Here is a 13,331-nt window from a genome sequence, read left to right as displayed (position 1 = left end):
CAGGTGCACGGCCACCTTTCCCAGGCATACCCCGCACTGACACTGATCAGAGAGCTCTGGCAGCCAGGTGCACGGCCACCTTTCCCAGGCATACCCCGCACTGACACTGATCAGAGAGCTCTGCCAGCCAGGTGCACGGCCACCTTTCCCAGGCATACCCCGCACTGACACTGATCAGAGAGCTCTGGCAGCCAGGTGCACGGCCACCTTTCCCAGGTAGCTGGAAGTGCCAGGAGCCATGGCCACTCCTATTTGTTCTAGGGAAGAACATCCTTTATTGAGCACTTAGTAAGTGCCTGACACAGTGCACAGGTGCTCTGTACTGGTTTTGTTATTTGTTTTCTTTCCTTTGGTCAAAGTGTTTTCAAACCTAGGCCATTTTTGGGAGATGCTTTAATGTTTCAAAAACACACACTTACGACCTCAAATATCCCCTTGCAGTGGGACATAGTGTGGGCTGACCCTGGGCCAACTTGTGATGTAGGACAAGCTCCCTCCTGCCGAGATGCCACCTCCGCACTCCTATCTCACTGTCATCAACTTGCCCTGCTTCTTGGTTCACTCAATAAACATATCCACAGTGAAGTATCAAAGAGTGAATGCAACATATTTCCCAATAGTATTTATCATTTGAATGAAAACTAGAAAGAGGGCAATGCTTGACTAAAAGGAATAAGGGACCAATAGTGAAATTTCAGGCACTGGGGGGATAATGGAGAAGTGACTCTCCTTCCCAAGCCCCTCAAAGCACAACATTTACATATTATTTTTACCTCCAGCACATAGTGCAGTTCAGGCACACAGAAGGTGCTTAGTACATGTTTGTCACGTGTTAAGTGGCCTACCTAAGGCCACTCCTCCCATCTGGGAACCTGTGCCCTAGAAAGCTCTAGTGCAAGCTCCATGGGGACAAGCCATCAAGTTCCCTTTTCCTGGGGGTGGTGGAGTGAGTTCTAAAACCCACTACCAGTCCGGCATGGTGGCTCATGCCTGTAATTCCAGCACTTTGAGAGGCCAAGGTGGGAGGATCACTTGAGGATGGGAGTTCAAGACCAGCCTGGGCAACATAGCGAGATCCCATCTCTACATAAAATTTAAAAATTAGCTGGGTGTGGTATGCATCTGTGACACGCAAGTTCGAGACTGCAGTGAGCTAAGATCGCACCACTGTACTCCAGCCTGGGTGACAGAGTGATCTTGCCTCTAAAAAACAAATTCTTAAAAATTATAGTGCCCACTACTAATTTGGAGGCACAACCTAAATATAGCACTCAACCTCAGTTGTCATAGAACCATGTCTACACCTGAGAATTGCCACAGAAAATGCAAGGAAGTCCCCAGCAAGGTGTGTTAGAATGCTGCATCCCAGAGCAGGAGGGAGGAGACTGGGGAGAGGAAGGAAAAGGCTGAACAACATGTGCTGTGGGGGAAGATGCTGCCCTGAGCTATTTAAGGGCAGAGAGCTTGTCTCCACTTTCCTCACTGTCTCCGCTCCCTTGTCCAGCCTCAGAAGAAAACACTAAGAACTCGCCTTCTGCAAGGACATGGGGCTAGCCCAACACCAAGCCCAGGCAGGCCTCAGCCTGCCTCCTGGCTCTGCCTGCTCCACCTCTGGGCACTGTGTCCTTAGCCATGTCCTGTAATCACCTGTGAGCACCAGGGCATTCACCAGAGCAAAGGGCAGTTGAGAATGGTTTACCGGGGCAGCCCATACACCAATGAATGGAAGTAATTTCCAAGTTGTCATTCCTCAACAATACATTTACTGTGATGGGGACGATGAATTAAAAGACTGAAAGAAAAAGCAAACTGGATTTCCCTCCCCTTTGGCCTATAGATTCAACTCCTCCCAGGAGAGCAAAAGCAGAATCTTTCCCTCCCATCCCCCACAGGCAGCCCTCATGCTGAGACGTGTAAAGATGACACCTGATTCTTCCCGTGCTGAGCTGGGAACTTCACAGGTCTCATTCTGAATCCCACCAGCCACAGGAGATCTTAAAACTTGTCATTAGAGCAGCCTTGCACACTAAAAAAGAAAAGTACCAGCTTTCTTCACAAAGAAGCAAATGGAAGTCATCCAATGCAATGCGAGGACACCCCACAGTGATCAACCTAAGTGTATGGTCCTGGCGGTTTAAGGGAAACCTGTTCTTGGTGACACAGTTACCTGTAGGGCAGTCAGATCTCAGTCCCCACCGACCTTCTTTGCCTGTTGTATTCCAAGAGACTGAATCATGAATTTGTTTATTTAGAGACAGGTCTCACTCTGTCGCCCAGGCTGGAGTGCAATGAGGTAATCATAGCCACTACAGCCTTGACCTCCTGGCCTAAAGCAATCCTCCCACCTCAGCCTCCTGAGTAGCTGGGACTACACATGCACACCACCACACCAGGCTAACTGAATCATGTTTGTTTTGTTTTTTTTTTTTTTTTTTGAGACGGAGTCTTGCTCTGCCACCCAGGCTAGAGTGCAGTGGCCGGCTCTCAGCTCACTGCAAGCTCCGCCTCCCGGGTTCACGCCATTCTCCTGTCTCAGCCTCCCGAGTAGCTGGGACTACAGGCACCTGCCTCGTCGCCCGGCTAGTTTTTTGTATTTTTTAGTAGAGACGGGGTTTCACCGTATTAGCCAGGATGGTCTCGATCTCCTGACCTCGTGATCCGCCCGTCTTGGCCTCCCAAAGTGCTGGGATTACAGGCTTGAGCCACCGCGCCCGGCCTGAACCATGGTTTTAAACAAACCACCACCTTGGTAGACACAAGGCCTCTGGTTTGTGTTCCCTGGGGCATCTGGCAGCAACAGAAGTTGTTTTCATGACTGTCCTTACAGTGATGATCCCCTGGCCTTGGCCATTTCCCTGCATATGCCTCTAACACGAACCTATGACCCTGATCATACAGGCTCCCTGGGTTTGCTCGTCTGTCTCCCTTGAACTGTTAGCGCCTTCACAGCAAGACTCTCTTATTTGTTCAGGCCTGACACTCCATGGAGGCTCGGCAGGAGCCAAGTGAATAATGCACAGGAGCACTGACTTTGATCTGCCCAAGGCCTGACATCATCAAGACTTCAGCACAGCTAAGGTCAAAATGCTGGTCCAGAGAGAGCTGCTGAAGGCCCAGAGTGCCAAGAATCCTCAGCTCACAAAGCCTCAGGCTCCTGCCAGCCAGTGGAGGCTGCCACCCTGGCCACTGTAGGTGCTGTCAGGACCCTGCGGCTTGGCTCTGGGACCTTGGGGCCAGTCCTTCTTCCCCTAGACCTCAACTTCACTGGAACCATTCATTGTTTCAGCTGTAAAAACACTGGACCTGCATTCCAGAAGCCCAAACCTTGGCTCTGCAACTAGCCAGTTTGCCATGAAACTTTGGCCAAGTCACTTCTTTTCTTAGGCCTCAGTTTTCCAGTGGGTTAGGTGTAAAGGTCGGCCTAGATGACTTCTTGCGTCTTCTTTTAAGCAAGGGGCATCCAATGCCTCAGAATTCCTCTAGGCTCTACATTTATTTTTTTATTTATATGTATGTATGTATGTATGTATGTATGTATGTATGCTGAGACAGAGTTTCGCTCTTGTTGCCCAGGCTGGAGTGCAATGGCGTGATCTTGGCTCACCGCAAGCTCCACCTCTCGGGTTCAAGTGATTCTCCTGACTCAGCCTCCCAAGTAGCTGGGACTACAGGCATGCACCACCACATCTGGCTAATTTTTGTATTTTTAGTAGAGACAGGGTTTCTCCGTGTTAGTCAGGCTAGAGGCTGGTCTTGAACTCCCAACCTCAGGTGATCCGCCTGCCTCAACCTCCCAAACTGCTGGGATTACAGGCTAGGGCCACCACGCCCGGCCTGGCTCTACTTTTAGAACATACCTGGGGCCCAACAAGCTTGCAGCCCCCACACATCCACTGCCTCTCCCTAATGCAATCGTTTCCCCACAGTCCCCCAGCTTCCTCCCTTCCTCCCATCCACCCTGCTCTCATCACCATAGCCAGAAATCATCCTTTTGGATCCTGACCCTCTACTGCTCAAACACTTCCGAAGCTTCAGGTCACTCAGAGTCAGGGCCAAAGTCCTGATACAGCCTATAAGGGGGCCCTCAATATTCTCCGACCTCCTCCCCTGCTTCTCTTCCCCTCACTCACTCACTCCAGTTTCCTTAACATCCTAGACAAGCTCCTGCCTCAGGGCCTTTCTCCCTTAGCTACCGTCCTGGCTCACTCCCCACGTCCTTCAGGTCTTCACCTAAATGTCCCCAACTTGGGAGGCCTTCCTTTCCCCTGCTTCTGCAGCTCTGATCACCATCTGATGTGCTTACAGGTTTTACTGCCTATTTGTCTATCGAATGTCTACCCCCCACTAGAATACAAGCTCCAGGAGGGCCAGAAGTTTTTAACGTTTTATCACATCTTTATGCCCAGCTCCTCGAATAGTAGGTACTCACTAAATATGAGTGGAATGAATCGCTGTTGATCCACTGAGGGGTCAATCATGCTGCTGAAATGAAGAGTCTCAAGCTATTCAACCCCCCGGCTTGAATGGCGCCATCTCAGGAATCCCTCTGAGAATTCCAAGCTCTGAACACTGTCTCCAGGAACAAAAGCAATTGTTCCAGGCAGGGTTCGTGTCTCAGGAAGTGTGTGAAGAAACAAAGAAAGGAAGTGACACAGATCCAGAAAGTTCCTGCTGACGACACCTGGCTACCGGGGGGCATGAAGACTCAGCACATACGGGAATGCCTCCAGGCACCTGGGGTGCTGAGCCCTCATGCCTCCATCTGCCTCCTTGCAGGCGGGATGAGGTCATCAACAGGGGTGCACTGGACACCCACCATGGAGAAGTACCGGAAATGAACCGAAGACGGGAGCTAGCCAAGGAAAAACAGAAACGAGAGGAAGAAAGAGAAGAAAGGTGGTGAGAAAGAGTTTCCCATGCTAAGAACCTACAGGCAGAGATCCAGAGAAACCCCCAGCCCCAGACCACCACTAACCGAGACAGCAGGGTACCCGGCCTCACATGCCATCAGGTAGGCCAGGCCAGCTTCCTTCCTGGCCCTGAACAGCACAAGTGAAATAGACCCATGTCCATTCCCCTGCAAGCATGGTATGCCTGCGCAAACCTCAACAATTGACCAAAAGCATCGCCCAGAAACACAACTGTCTCGCCACAGGCCCCCTGCTTCCTCTCTTCACCCCAGCTAGCCTGCTCTCAACACAGCAGCCAGAAGACATCCTTCTGCAGCACAATTCAACAGAAGCCAGAGGAATGTAGGCTTCTGCCACCTGGTTGAAAGTAAAATACATTCTGGGCCAGGTGTGGTGGCGTGTACCTGTAGTCCCAGCTACACAGGAGGCTGAGGTGGGAGGATTGCTTAAGCCTGGGAATTCAAGGCTGCAGTGAGCCATGATCACACCACTGCACTCCAGCCTGGGTGGCAGAGCAAGACTCCATCTCTAAAATAAGTAAATAAATAATTCCTTAAAAAAAAAAAAAAAAAAGGAAGAAAAGAAAGTACAGTCTCAGGAAGACATGCTGCATCAGAGCAAACAAGGCAAATGTAGGGGTGGGTCCCCAGAGCTCCGGGGAACAGGAAAAAGAGGAGACTGAGAAGAGCCAGCAATTTCTGGCTGAAGCCCCGTGTACTGAGCAGCGTCGGGTGTGTGTCAAAGAACCATGTCGATACATGAAATGTAGACAGGAGCAGTCAGGAGGGGCACAGGTGACAGAGCTGGCCAGGGCATGACATGGGTCATCAGATTGTGGCCAGCTTCCTACCAAGCTCTGTGGGGACAGCAAAGGAACTGAGGAGGAGCTCTCTGTGGACCTCAGGGCAGCATCTTTGCTCCAGGGCATGAGGGTGCTCAGCCCTCTACTTCCTCTCCATAGCCTCTGCATGCTCTGGGCTCTCTGGGCAGCCTTCTAATATGTGAGACTTATCACAGACCTAAACCTCACAGGGACGAACAGGCCCATGTTCCCATGTGGGACCTGGGGCTGCCTGAGAGGAGGGACTAGGAAGCAAGGCCCTCGTTGCGGGTAGGGCTCCAATGCTGCTGCGGGTGGAGAGAAGCCCCTTCTTCGCCTGGGATGGGACTTCATCCAAAGGGCTGGAGGTGGGGGTGGGGGTACAGCATGGGGAGGTAGGGACGTGCCCTGGAAAGTTTGTGTCATTGCTGCTGTGGTCTGAGGCCCTGCCCATGTCATGAGCTCTCTTTCTCCTCAGGAGACAGTGACCTTCTGAGGCCTGTCACAGAAACAATGGCAGGAAGTGCCCCTCCCTGCCTGAGCCACAGGGAGTCCGAGTCCGGAAGGAAGCCACTGCCTGGGCCCAGGACCCTCCCCGCTGAGCTCCTGCCCGAGGGACACTGAGGCTCACGGCAATGCCAGAAGCTCTGCTCACCAATGCCGAATGGCAAACGTCTTCAACTGTGGGGGCTGAGGGCAAAAATTCTCCTTGGCTAGGACCCTCATCTTTAAGGCAGACCCCTTCTGTGAAAGACAGCCAGGCAGTACTAGTACAACCCCAGTACAACCCCAGCTACCCCTACCCACCACCTGCCACCCCCACCTTCTGGAAGGAAGGGCTCTGGGTTCCTCCACAGCAAGGAGTTTTTCTAAAAATAAACCCTGGTCCTTGAGCCCTTTCCTTCCTCAGTCCCCCGTGGAGGAGAGAGGAGAAGGAAATATCTCGTTCTTAGCCGACCCCAGGGAGTGTGGCCTCCCTCCACACCATGACTCTTGCTACCAGGGCCTGGTGGTCACTATGCCACAAACTCCCAAGCGGGGGTGCAGAGGTGTGGAGGGGGCAACCCTAATCATCCTCACATGAGCCCTGCCATTTTCTGGGTCTGGGTGGGTTTTGAGAAAAGCAGGTGGTACCAGCTCTCTAGTCTAGGATCTGCGGGGAAAGGATGGCACCCAAAGGCAAGTCTCCCACGTTACAGGGCTCCCAGGCCAACAGCAGACACAGACACTTACCGAAATATTTCCGGGAAAATCATGCCAAGAATTCTATGAGGTTCAAGCAGTATGCCATGACAGCACAGAGGGAGGAAGAAGAGGCTAATGTGGACCCAGGTCTTGCAAAGAAATTTAGAGGAAAGGAGCTGTTTGAAATGAGCTTGGAAGGGGAAACAGGAACCTGACAGGTAGAGGTGGGAAGAGGGAACTTCAGGATGCTGGAACTGCATAAGCAAAGCGCAGAGAATGTACCAGCGTATAAACTAGATGCGGGCAGGGACGCCTGTCTGGGCAGGACGCCTGTTCACAGTGGCGTCTCTGGCAGCTGGAATAGTCCCTGGTGCATACTAAGTAACAATAAATACTTTATGGACAAATGAGTGGAGCAGAACAATTCCTGAAGACATTTTAGGTCTAAGTGAAGACCTTCGGATGAGGTGGGCTGAGGCCATGGTCTCTGCAAAGTCACTGCACTCTGGAATGCAGTTGTTAAGAAGGAAAAGAACCTCCTTCCTATAAGAAAGGAGACAGGAGACCAAGGCCATGTTGAAGCAGGGTCCCCCAGAGCAATATCAGTGCTCAGGCCATGCAGGGCAGAAGAGCTCTCACTGGGCCCTGCCTCGACTTGGCAGCCAAGACCTTTGGCAATAGGACAACCACGAGCCCCAACCCCGCAGAACCCAAGTGACCCCTGGAGAAGCTGCAAGTCAGGGCTGAGTGTTACTATGCGCCCTCCCCTACACCCACTCTCAGTAGCTGGGACACCTTGGAAAGTGAATTAAAACAAAACAGAACAACAAAAAATACAACATAGCACTCTCTCTTCTTAGCACTTGGAGGCCTTTTCACAGCAACTGAAAAGAATGAGCAATTAGAGAAGATAACAGCCCACAGTGCCAGCCTGGAACTACGGACCCAGAGGCAACTTAAGAGGCCCCATCACAATGTGCCCCGTCTTCCCAGAGAAGATATGGGCACCTGGAGAAGGGAGGGGACTTACCTGAGATCAGACAGCAAGTGACGGTTGAGCCTGGGCTGAACCAAGGGCCCTGTGAGTCACGGGCCAAATTTGGAAAACCATGCCATGTGCTTCCAAGTCAAGACTCGGTCCAATCCCAATCCCACTACTGACTAGCTGTGCAACCTGGAGCTGATATCTGCCATCTCTGAGCCTCGGCTTCCTGTGTAAAAAGGGACCCTAACAGGCACAGCTCATGGTTACTGTGGGACTTAGCCCCATGCAGCAGGGGCTGGGTACATTAAACCATTAATCCCCACCAGCATCCTCAACTTGGCTTTGCTAGCTTCCCTTGATGGAACATCCATCCTCTGTGCCTCCAAAGCTGAAACTAGCCAATGAGTGCACAGGGAGAAGGATTCATCAAAATTTAGAAAAAAAGAAGGAAAAATCACTTTACCTCCTGTTCCACCCAACAAAGGCCTTGGCATAGAAAATGAGGCCAAGGCCAGGGTTTGTGCCTGAGACTCAGAAATACGAAATGGAAAGAAGCTTGGGAGGCCAGGGGCTCCTGCTGTCAGCTGGGGGTGGGAGGGGAGAGACTGCATCTCCCTGGGCCATTCAATCTCTAGACCTGGCACTCCCTGAGACTCAAGACAGAGGCTCAGGCCCGCCCTCCACTCAGCCTTGGTTTCTCACTGTGCATCCAGAGGGATGGTGCATTAAAAAACACACTCATGCTTGTTTCTGGGCCACTGACCATGACTTGTGGGCAGCTGAGCAAGGCAGCAGCCCAGGCTCTGCTCTCTGCCAAAGCCAGGGAGTAGCCAGAGCCTGAGCTTCCCAGCCAAGGCACAGAAGAAGCAAAACTCCTGCCTGTCCTGTTCCATGTACTAAGGGTAGAGCAGGTCAGGCTGAGCCTCAACAGCAAACAGAAAAGAGCCACCCTGGGGTGCTCTATAAACAGGAGAATAGCAGCCATTGGGGACTCAAAGGCTGACCCAAGGAGTTTTTATCGTATTTGGAATCGAAAGCTACCAGAGGCAAAACATCGGTCTTTCCTATTTAGTGAAGAGAAGTCAATATTTGCAAAAGCATAATCAATAAATACAATCTACCCCACATTAATCAGATAAAGTCAGGTTTTTAGTGTTTTTTAAGAGGTGCGGTCTCATTGTGTTCCTTAGGCTGGAGTGAAATAGTGCGACTATGGCTTACTACAGCCTCGAACTCCTGGGCTCAAGTGATTGTCCCACATCAGCCTCCCCAGTAGCTGGGACTATAGGCATGTGGCACCTCACCTAGTACATTTTTTTTTTTTTTTTTTATAGAGATGCAGTCTCACTATGTTGCCCAGGCTGGTCTTGAAATCCTGGTCTCCAGTGATCCTCCTGCCTCAGCCTCCCAAAGTGCTGGGATTATAGGTGTGAGCCACTGCGCCCAACAACAGTCCGGTTTTTAGGGGAAAAAGGAAACAGCAATAAAGTCTCTGTACCCTCAAACTCCAAAGGCTAGGGTGGCCTACAGAGCCTCAGCTCTGGGAAGTAGCGTGCTACTGCACAGGTGGACGGCTTTACCTGTGGGTCTGAGATGGTTCCACCGATGTCCCTGTCACAGGAGGAGAAATGGGTCCCTAGGCTCACAGAAGGGTGTCAAGGACCAGGACACACGTGCCAGCATTCTGCAGGGAGAAGCACAATGGGAGAGGAGATGAGAACCTGGACTCTGATCACTCCACACCAATCCAACTGGGAGACTCACAATGCTGCTGGACCAAGAGGGTTGAACAGGGGACATCTGACTAAAGGTGTCTCCATTTTACAAAGGGACCCAGTCCAGGACCATTCAGGAGGCAAGTTCCTAACTCAGTATTGGCGACAGATACACCCCAACATTGCCTGGCACCCCTTCTACTTAGGAAAACTGCTCAGGGAGCGGCAACTGAGACTACCAGCACATACCATAAGCCATCTTATTTCAGAAGCCCCTTGGATCTCTGTCTCAAACCTTGATTTTCACTCATGAACCCCACTGGGATTGGAGGACTTCAGACCGCAGAGGGGAGGCTGGAAAATAAGATAATGCAGGAAGAAGAGTGGGAGACATAGTCCGAGAGGATGGCATCCTGATGCCGGGGCAGGGGTGTGGTCATATTGTGGGGTGATGCAAATGGCTTCCATCTGGGCAGAGTGTGATCTGACTACACAGAGGCCAGAGACAAGCATTCAAAACAAAATGAAAAAAACTGGAGAAACGGACTTCCAAAGAGTCCCAGGTCCAACAGCCTCAGAGACAACAGTCTTCACAGGTACCACTGAAGCCACCACCCAACCCAGGGCTCCTACAGGGACCACAGACAAGGCGGGTAGCCCACCTCGCAGCTCAATACACATTCTTGTTTGCCTGACACACATACAAGCCTCCTGACCCTGGGCCTAGAGAGCAGGTAGCAGCCTACAGGGCTCTCCAATGACCATGACAGAGAGGCCGCTTGTCTGCTGGTTATGGAAGCTGGGAGTGTTTCAGGAACTGATGCCCAATTCCAGGGCAACCCCGCTTTAAGAGCTGAGGACAGGCATGGTGGGGGTCTCCTTAGACACCAGTCCATGCCCGCTAGGAGCAAGCATGGCCCAAACAAAGGGAAATGGAATGGTGGCTGGGGATGGCAAAGTCATCAACTGCCAAGTGAGTGGCCAGACAGTAAGAGCCAGAGGAGGAAGAGTGGAATTGGGGAGGTGTGAAGATAGCTAGCAATGCACAGCAGTGGGAGGTGTGGCTGCAGGGAGCGGGCGGCTCTTCACGCACCCAACCCCGCCACCGCCACTGCGTCCTGTATGCCCACCCCCGCGCAGACTCCTCTGTGGGACTGAGGCTCCATCACTGTCCTGCCCCAGCCCCTTGTCTTCACAGCTACATGTACACACCCACATTCACCCTCGACCCCCAGAACAAATGAAACAGCCCAGGCACCCACAGCAGAGTGGATGCAGGTCCCAGCCCTCCCAGTGACCATGAGCAAGCTGGCCTTCCAGCCTCGCCTCTACAAGCCACCGTAGGCCACAGCTGAGGCCAGCAACTCTTAAGTCTCCCCATGTTTAAGGTGAGGAAAAGCTGTTGAGAGGGTTGAGGGTTTGCCGTGGTAACACACTCATCAATGGCGAGCCAGATTTGGTAGTCCAGCCCCGCTCCAGCCCACCACAATGCTTCTCAGCAGGTGAGAAGGGCAGTGGTGACTCACACCTCGCAGAATCAGATCCACAGGGGCTATGAGAAAAAAGCACTCTCGGAATGCAAAGACAGGCACTGAAGGGAATTATGTTTCTGACTAAAAGTATTAAAAGTGAAAAAAGTGAATGCAGGGTCAGGCTAAGGAGCCAACCCAGTAGGCAGCTATTTGGGGAACAGACCTCTAGGGGCAGGGGGTTCAAAACATCCCTGGAAAGAAATTAAAATTAAAACTAACTCAGTTTTCCTCCAGTGACCCCTCACATAAATGGTAAACAGTGAATCTGTCCACTGCCCTAAGAGGACATGGAAAGTCACAACAAAACATAATTCCTTGCTGGGGTTTGTTGCGCGTAATGTACGTTCCATACACGTGTAGTCACAGTCCTGGAGGGGAGCAATGCATCCAAGACCAAATTATACATCGTGTTGCTATTTCCCAGGAACAAATGTCATTTCATTCCTTTACATTTTAAATCTAAATCTTCAATACACTTTTTTTTTTTTTTTTGAGATGGAGTCTCACTCTTGTCACCCAGGCTAGAGCGCAGTGGCGCGATCTCAGCTCACTGCAAGCTCCACCTCCCGGGTTCACACCATTCTCCTGCCTCAGCCTCCCAAGTAGCTGGGACTACAGGCGCCCACCACCATGCCCAGCTAAATTTTTTTGTATTTTTTAGCAGAGATGGGGTTTCACCATGTTAGCCAGGATGGTCTTTATCTCCTGACCTCGTGATCCGCCCACCTCGGCCTCCCAAACTGCTGGGATTACAGGTGTGAGCCACCGCGCCTGGCCTAAATCTTCAATATACTTCTTGAATGATTTGGAAAACTGCAGGGGAAAGAAAAACAAAACAAAAAGATACCTTAGGAGATAAGAACAACAGAAGTCAGAATCGTTTTCCTCAAAATTTTTCAGATCCCTGACTCTGTTTCAGTCCATGGAAGTGAATTAGCAAGTGAATCTGTTTCTCTATATGATTCCTATTAATAGAATATCAGTCTCTCCTCATCCCCACTAAATAAATGTCAAACAAACACTTAAAGAATACCAGTTTGATGGGGTGCCAGCTACTAGCCTGCCCAGACGTCCACACGTCTCAGGCTGGCCCTTGTGGAAAGTGTAAGTTCCAAATGAGTGGGTAGTGCTGCCGAAGTTAAACACTGCTGTCTCCAGCCTCCGTTGACATGGCGACCGTGAGGCAGGTGGCTAAAGAATGGGTAGAGAGAGACCCATACATATGGTAGGTGGCACCACGGCAAACTGTCCAGAGTGCTGACAACAGACCATGGCCTTTGACTCCATCTGGAGGCATGGTTCCTAATTTTTTTCAATTTAGATATAATTCACACACCATAAAACCCGCCCTTTTAGCCAGGTGCCATGGCTCATGCTTGTAATCCCAGCACTTAGAGAGGCCGAGGCAGGAGGATCATTTGAGCTTGGGAGTTCAAGATAAGCCTGGGCAACATAGTGAGACCCCCCCATCTTTAGAAAAATTCATAAATTAGCTGGGTGTGGTGGCACATGCCTGTAATTCCAGCTACTCAGGAGGCTGAGTTGGGAGGATAACTTGAGTCTGGGAGATCAAGGCCACAGTGAACTGTGATCACACCACTGTACTCCAGCCTGAGTGACACAGCAAGACCATCTATAAACTCAACAAAACCCCACCCTTTCAAAGTATATAGGTCAATGGTTATTAGTCTACTTACAGTGTTGTACAACCATCACCACTATCTGATACCAGAACATTTTCATCACCCCAAAAAGAAAGCTTGTACCCATAAGCAATCACTTCCCATCCTCCCCTCCTCCCTGCCCCTGGCAACCACTAATCTTTCTGCCTCTATGGGTTTGCCTATTCTAGATACTTCACATAAATGGAATCATACAATATGTATCCTTTTGTGTCTGGCATCCTTCATTTAGCATAATATTTTTGAGATTCACCAATGTTGTAGCATGTGTTGGTACCTCATTTCTTTTTATGACGGAGTAACATTCCATTATATACACTACACCTTGTTTACCCATTCATCCATTGATGGACATCTGGGTTGGTTCCACCTTTTGGTTATTGTGAACAAATGCTACTGTGAACACTGCTGTACAAATTTTTGTGTGAACATTTGTTTTCAATTCTTTTGGGTATATACCTAGTTGTTCCTAATTTTTTAATAAGATAACATCACTTAATTT

At 50.6% G+C, this 13,331-nt stretch overlaps 1 protein-coding gene across 1 annotated transcript in view; it reads right to left on the bottom strand.

The window, feature by feature from the left end:
- PITPNM2 (phosphatidylinositol transfer protein membrane associated 2) overlaps positions 1-9,584 on the bottom strand; it is a 124,292-nt gene extending 114,708 nt beyond the window's left edge. The window contains exon 1 of the mRNA XM_017888987.1: positions 9,481-9,584. The gene's annotated coding sequence lies outside the window, so the exon portion shown is untranslated. The remainder of the gene's footprint in view (positions 1-9,480) is intronic.
- Between the last annotated feature and the right edge of the window lie 3,747 nt (positions 9,585-13,331).

This window comes from Rhinopithecus bieti, unplaced genomic scaffold (genome assembly GCF_001698545.2).
Source record: "Rhinopithecus bieti isolate Rb0 unplaced genomic scaffold, ASM169854v2 scaffold_574, whole genome shotgun sequence".
In the NCBI taxonomy this organism is placed as follows: domain Eukaryota; kingdom Metazoa; phylum Chordata; class Mammalia; order Primates; family Cercopithecidae; genus Rhinopithecus; species Rhinopithecus bieti.
Note: the sequence above shows the minus strand (reverse complement) of the source record. Positions and strands in the feature narration are given on the sequence as shown.